Here is a 7,000-nt window from a genome sequence, read left to right on the forward strand (position 1 = left end):
TCCAACATATTGTTGTCATGGAGACAAGACGCGTAGACATTTGTATAAAGTTTTGTCGGGATGATAATATTACTTGTCGAGTTATGGCCGAGAATATGTTTGTGAGGTCACAGCGACTTTCATCCTTCAGTCCAAGTCGACGTTTGTGCCAAATCTGAAGAAACTCCCTCACAGTGTTCCTGAGATATTGAGACGGACGGACAACACGAGAACACAAAGCCTCGGAGAGGTATGAGGAGCGTTCACGGGTCGAGTCCGATGAAATGAACGAGCTGTGCTGAGATTCTCTAATCTCTGTTTAAAATCCACCATTGTTCCTCTGAGCTCTGGTCCTCAGCCTCACACTCAGCTGATTTCTACTCCGATAACGTCTCGTCCCAAAGCAGAAGTCTGTAGCTCAACAAAATCTTAAAATAAATGTTAAAAATTATAAAAATGTTTTTCCTGTTGAACTTTAATTCTGTAGGAACCCGGTTTATAATTTGTTATATTCTGAGCACGGCGGCAGCGCGACACTTTGCACAGGAAGTCGGTCAGTTAAGTGAAGTTGGACGTTCTGCTTCTTCACGACAGAAACGAGGTTTGTTTTAAAGTTTCGGTTTGTGTTCTGATTGAAAGTCCACATTTTAAACACACTGAGGTCGATTCTGTTCTCTAGTCATTAAATCTTGTGTGAGAGCAGCAGGACACCAGAGTCGGGAGGTTTCTACATGAAGGAGGTCATCTGATCCGTGTGGAGTCAGAGCGCGCTGACCTCTGACCTCTGACCTCTGAACTTTATTATTGATTTCCTGTTGTGTCGGCAGTGAAGTCGGCTCTGAACCCTGAACGTGCTCACAGGCGCAATGCTAACACGCTCAGCAGGTATGATGTTCACCATCTTAGATTAGCGTGTTAGCATGCTAACACTGTTAGCTCAGTAGCTACAGTGAAGATGTCAGCTTTAATAGAAGGTGTAAAAAAACACCTCAGATCAGGTTGTGGTCTCGTCTCTCCTGCAGACTGTGATCACAGCAGACGAGCTGTATGGAGACATCGGATGTTTCTTTGGTTGACTCCATGAATCTGTTCAGAAATCCTTAAAAAAGACGCTCCTTACATGTGCAGAACTTGCCTTAGAAACATCACGTTTTAAGTTTTCTTCAGTATCACAGTGATCCAGTGATGGCTGTCTGTACATTCACAGGTTCACTGCTCACAGGAAGTGCTAACAGCTAATTCGGCAAAGTTTTAATGTAGTTTTAGGGTTTTTTTTAGTTTGTTTGGTTGTTTTTCAGTTTTAAATCAAGTCTCCAGCTACTTTAGTTGCTGAGGAGCATCAGCATGGAGGAAGGCGATGGTGACTGGATTTTTAACTTCTTATTGCGGTGAACTGTCCCTTTAAAGGCCACAGACTCACTCTGCTGTGCGTCCGGCACGTTGCTGCTCCAGTCTCAGTCATTCTGCGGCCTCGTGAATATGCAGATGTGTTCAGCTGAATGATTTAAAAAACAGAAACGTGATCAAAAGGAGCAACAAATGTCCGACTGTCAGACGCGTCATCGACAGTTTGTGTCGGGCGGTTCCATCAGATTCTGGTCCGAGTGTTGACGGGCAGTACTTCAGCTGTCACTCTGTTTATTACTGAACTCACAGACTGAATGTAAACGCAGCTACTGACTCACTGTGACCGTCACACACACACACACACACACACACACACACACACACACACACACACACACACACACACACACACACACACACACACAGATGCGTTCAGGTCAGGTCGCTGCTGTCGGACGTTTGAGTTGTCAATAAAGTTCAGTTTGAACTGCAAAACAAACATGGACGCCCTGGAATGAGCCGAGGAGGGAGCAGCTTCGTTACGTCAGTTTAATTAATCTGTTTCACGCCCACACGTTCGTCTTCACTCTCTCACAGTCACATGCTGCACAGATTATTGATTTATTGATTAGTTGATTGGTTGTTTGATCTATAAAAAGGGGAAACATGTCGATCAGTGTTTCGTCCAGTTTACTGTGACAGAGGAGGAGAAATTCATATTTAACGACAGAAATCATATTTTATTCCATGTTTGTCTTAAAGATTCACTCAAACTGATTATTGATTATCTAAAGAGTTGGAGTTTGATTCAGTAGCTGACAACTAATCGATCGATCGATCGATCGACTCTGTCCTCATCTCCATCTCCGATCATTTAAACACACACTGTCCCATTTATTGATTTATTGATTTATTTCTGTTGATTGAATCAATATTTCGGTCTTTTCTTCGCTTTATTTGATTTGTGATTTTGTGAATTTACTTAATTTGACGTCTCACCTGTGACTCAGATTTTGAATCTCCGTGAGGTCGTTTCCTATTTGATGACATCACACATTGAACCGAGGCTGCCACCGATCATTATTTCAGTTATTGATCGATTACCTGCTGATTATTTTTTTCACTTTGGCCAAAAAGGAAATGTTTTGTTTTGTGGACTGAAGGAAACCCAAGAATTTAATCTAAAGATGAAGAAAAGCAGAAAATCTTCACAGCCGATGAGCTGAAATCAGAAAACGATCAACTGAAGTGATTGATTGATTATCAGAATAGTTTCTAAATCATTTTACTAACCAATAACTGAATTGATTAACGGACCGATCAGGTGAGCTCTGATCTGTGCTTTTACTCCCCTGACATCTACACATGATCAATACTGAACTCTTTGATTATTGATCAGCTTTGTTTTGTTTTTGCTTCTTGTTTACATTTAAAATCAATAAATCACCTGAATCAGATTGATCACTGATCCATCAGGTTATTGATCAGCTGCCTGACAGCTGCTGCATTATTTAAATCAGTATCATACACCCGATCACATCACTTATTGATCACGCAGCTGTGAGCAAACATCGATATCGATCCTTTATTATTATCACTGATCGGATTTTAGTTATTGATCATAGTTATCTGCAGGAGAGTTCTGATCCTGATGTTTATTGATCATCCGATAACATCTGTAATGGATCGATGTGACTCGCTCTTCTGTCATCGATCATCAGGTGATTTGTCCGATTGATTAGACGTTACTTCAGGATCGATCAGGTGAGTCTGGAGCTCGTTACACAACTGACTGCTCTCTGATTGATAACCTTCAGCCTGATGTGAACGGATGTGATGATCTGTGTCGATCACGGCGGAATGGAATCGATCAGTAACCCGCCGAACAGTTCGGTCTGTTCTGCTGGTTCGACTCGGATCAGAATCCCGGATCGATCCGTGTCGGCTGTGTGAGCGGAGCTGGTTCAGAGGATGGAGGCTCCTCTCCAGCACATGGACGGACGGATGAAGGCGGATCGAGAAAAACACAAATGTGGATTCGGTGCGTGAAGTGCGGGGCAGCAGCCCGCGGTGTGTCCGCGCGGCTCCGAGCGACGATTTTCACGCTTTTTCTGCGTTTCTGCTGCGATTTGAAGCGTTTTCCTGCTGCCTCCCCCTCTTTGTTCTTCTTTAATGGATCGGCGTCTGGAGCCTTGCTACCTCCCAGACCCCCTCCTCTCCTCCTCCTCCTCCACCTCCCCCACCGCTCTCCTGCACCGCACGCTGAAAAACACATTTGCAGCCGCTGAACGCGTCTTTTCACGCACCGAGCTCAAACACTTTGAAACGGGAGAAAAACGCAACGCGAGCCGCTCCGCTCGGTGCGCACGGAGGCCGAACGTGCCTCCAGAACAGCCCGAGGGTAAAGGCAGCCCTACCTGGGGTATCAACCCCCACCCGGTCCCGCTCCCTCACCCCCTCTCACCGAGGGACGGCTGAGGGAGGAGGAGGACATTTCCACGCGTAAAGGCTCGGAGCAGAAGCAGCAGAGGAGCGTGATGCGGCGGGAGGCGAGGCGTTTTCCCCCAAACATCCACACACATACACCCCCCTCCACCTCCTCCTCCTCCTCCTCCTCCTCCTCCTCCACCACCCCGCTACCCCAGATCTGCCACCCGGACCTGGAGAACCACCAACCTCCAACCCCCCCAACACAGCTCCAACCCCTCCGGACCTACCTGGACGGACACGCGCAGAAAAGTCCAATCAGTTATTTAAATCCACAGTCCCACGCGCGCTGCCGCTGCTGCCTTTCTTCTTCTTCTTCTTCTTCTTCTTCTTCTCTTCACATAAAGCTGAGCGGGCTCAGGTCAGGTGTGCGCGGCGGGAGCGGTCCGGACCGGTACCAACGTCATGCGTTAAAAAGTGGACCAATAATCCAGAGAAGAGGTTCAGAGAGCGGAGCGGCGCGGCGCGTCTCCCCCATTCACACACAGCCTGCCTCGGCTCGGCTCGGCTCGGTCTGTCCCTGCTCAGCCACAGCCAGCCCCCCATCTGGACCGTACCACTGTGCGCCCGGGTGGGAGGGGGCGGGTCAATTAAAGGGGGGCAGCCAAACCAATTAAACACCAATTAATCTCCTTAATGAGGCTTCAGTCTGTGACTGACGACGTGTCGTCAGCGCGGAGGAGACGGAGGAGCAGCTCTCTGTGGTGAAACAGTGACATTTCTGTGTTATTCGGATGTACAACAGCTGTTCCACCCCTACAAAAAGAGTCCGTTGGTTCAGTCCAGCTCCTTAATCTGCTGTTTTTCTCCTCCTGGAGCCAGATGTGGAGAGAGACTGAGAGAGAGAGCATGACTCACAGTGAGGGTGAGAGAGAGACACATATAGAGAGATGCAGTGATGTATATATAGAGATAAAGACAGAGGGCGAGTGAGGAGATGCATGACGATAAAAAGAGAGAGAGAGAGAGAAATGGAGGTGGAGGAGTGAAGGAGAATATGAATAGGTGAAGAAAGACAGAGCAGAAAAGAAAGAAGAATGAATGAACAGAGAAATGAAACATAACAGAGATACTGAGAGAGACGAGGAGGAAACAAGAGGAGGAGGAAGCAGAGAAGAGGAGCAAACAGAGAAGAGGAGGAAACAGAGAAGAGGAGGAAACAGAGAAGAGGAGGAAACAGGGAAGAGGAGGAAACAGAGAGAAGAGGAGGAGGAAACAGAGAAGAGGAGGAAACAGAGAAGAGGAGGAAACAGGGAAGAGGAGGAAACAGAGAAGAGGAGGAAACAGAAAAGAGGAGGAAACAGAGAGAAGAGGAGGAGGAAACAGAGAAGAGGAGGAAACAGAGAAGAGGAGGAAACAGAGGGAAGAGGAGGAGGAAACAAGAGGAGGAAACAGAGAGAAGAGGAGGAAACAGAGAAGAGGAGGAAACAGAGAAGAGGAGGAAACAGAGGGAAGAGGAGGAGGAAACAAGAGGAGGAAACAGAGAGAAGAGGAGGAAACAGAGAAGAGGAGGAGGAAACAGAGAGAAGAGGAGCAAACAGAGAAGAGGAGGAGGAAACAAGAGGAGGAAACAGAGAGGAGGAGGAAACAGAAGAGGAGGAAACAGAGAGGAGGAGGTGGAAGGAAAGATGGAAGAAGAGCTGAGACAGAAACAGAAGATGAAGAGAAAGACAGTGACCGTGAGAAAAGGAAAAGAAAGAAACATTAAACTGAGATATTTACAGTCTGATGATCTCCGGTGATGTAGGAGTGGACTCCAGGGCGTGTCGGTACGCTGTGACATCACTGCTGGGTGTGTCCAATCACATCGATCAGTGATGGTCGGAGGAGAAACAGACTGATGCACCTCTCCTCCCTCTGTGAGCAGGAGGGTGAGGCTCACGTCAAACTGTCCACAGTCCTTCAGTAGTGTACTGATGTGTGTGAACACAGTCACAACACAAACTCTTCACCTGAATGTCATATTTCTGTTGTTTCCACAGCAGCTAGCTAACAGCTAACTGTTACTGCAGCTACTGTAACAAAGTGAGAACAGAAAGAAACTGAAACGATTCAACATCAACATTTCTTTTCTTTTAAATATCACAGTTTGATCAACTCCTCTCAGTGTATATCAAGTTCTGGCTCACATGTAATCTGTAATCTGGTATTTTAGGTTGTGATCTTTAAACGATCTGAGCAATAAACGGTTTCTTTCCTGCGTCCGTGTTGCTCCGTATTTCAACAGGACGCACATGAACACAATTAACAATCTGGTCTAATGTCACTCTGCAGCTCGAGTCATTCATTTACATCGTTCTGATAAATGAGGACCAGAAATACACTGCAGGTGTCCACACAGTGAATATATACAAATACTGAACACACTTCATATGATATGAAGATAATTCACATGTGGAAAATGATACTGTGTTTTTGTCTCAGTGGTGGAAGAAGAATGAGTGTGCGTGTATGTGTGAGGAAAATGTGTGTAACAGCGTCAAGTGTTAGTCACATCCTGACGGTGTGATGAGTCGGACAGGTGGACAGACAGGTGGACAGACAGGTAGACAGACAGGTAGACAGACAGGTGGACAGACAGGTGGACAGACAGGTAGACAGACAGGTGGACAGACAGGTAGACAGACAGGTGGACAGACAGGTGGACAGACAGGTGGACGTGTAGAGGCAGATCACAGGTCAGGCGTGGAGTATAGAAGTGATTCACTTGTGTACAAATATGTTTATGTATTTAAAACAACGATGACATCAGTGTGTGATAGTAACAGCATTTATTCATCCAACCTGCTGCAGTGCATTCTGGGCTTTTTCCTGCTTCTCCGCCTGCAACACCTCAATGTAATAATACTCCATCACATGTAAAGTAAGTTCACCTAAAAATGTAAATACAGTCACTATCTCCTCACCTGCACGCTGATGGAAAGTTAACATGGTGTCAGTGACACCTGTGATGTGATGTCACTTCCTGCTCTGTATGAAACAAACCCGTCCATCACTGAGACAAACAGACTCCATGTTTCTACTCAAAGACAGAAAGAAGTTCATGTTGAACATTTGCTGAATTTACAAGGAGGAACAAATAAGTCAGAATCAGTCAGAGACAGAGTTTCACACAGTTTATAAAGTGTCTCCAACTCAACAACTCACTAAACTGACACATTTGTTAAGGGAGTCTGGGGACAAAGAA

At 46.1% G+C, this 7,000-nt stretch overlaps 1 protein-coding gene across 1 annotated transcript in view; it reads right to left on the reverse strand.

Annotated features, from left to right (window-relative positions):
- The window catches only part of plxna3 (plexin A3), a 102,508-nt gene extending 98,240 nt beyond the window's left edge, over positions 1-4,268 (reverse strand). Inside the window, exon 1 of the mRNA XM_073470813.1 lies at positions 4,044-4,268. The gene's annotated coding sequence lies outside the window, so the exon portion shown is untranslated. The remainder of the gene's footprint in view (positions 1-4,043) is intronic.
- Positions 4,269-7,000: the final 2,732 nt, after the last annotated feature.

This window comes from Pagrus major, chromosome 7 (genome assembly GCF_040436345.1).
Source record: "Pagrus major chromosome 7, Pma_NU_1.0".
Taxonomy (NCBI): domain Eukaryota; kingdom Metazoa; phylum Chordata; class Actinopteri; order Spariformes; family Sparidae; genus Pagrus; species Pagrus major.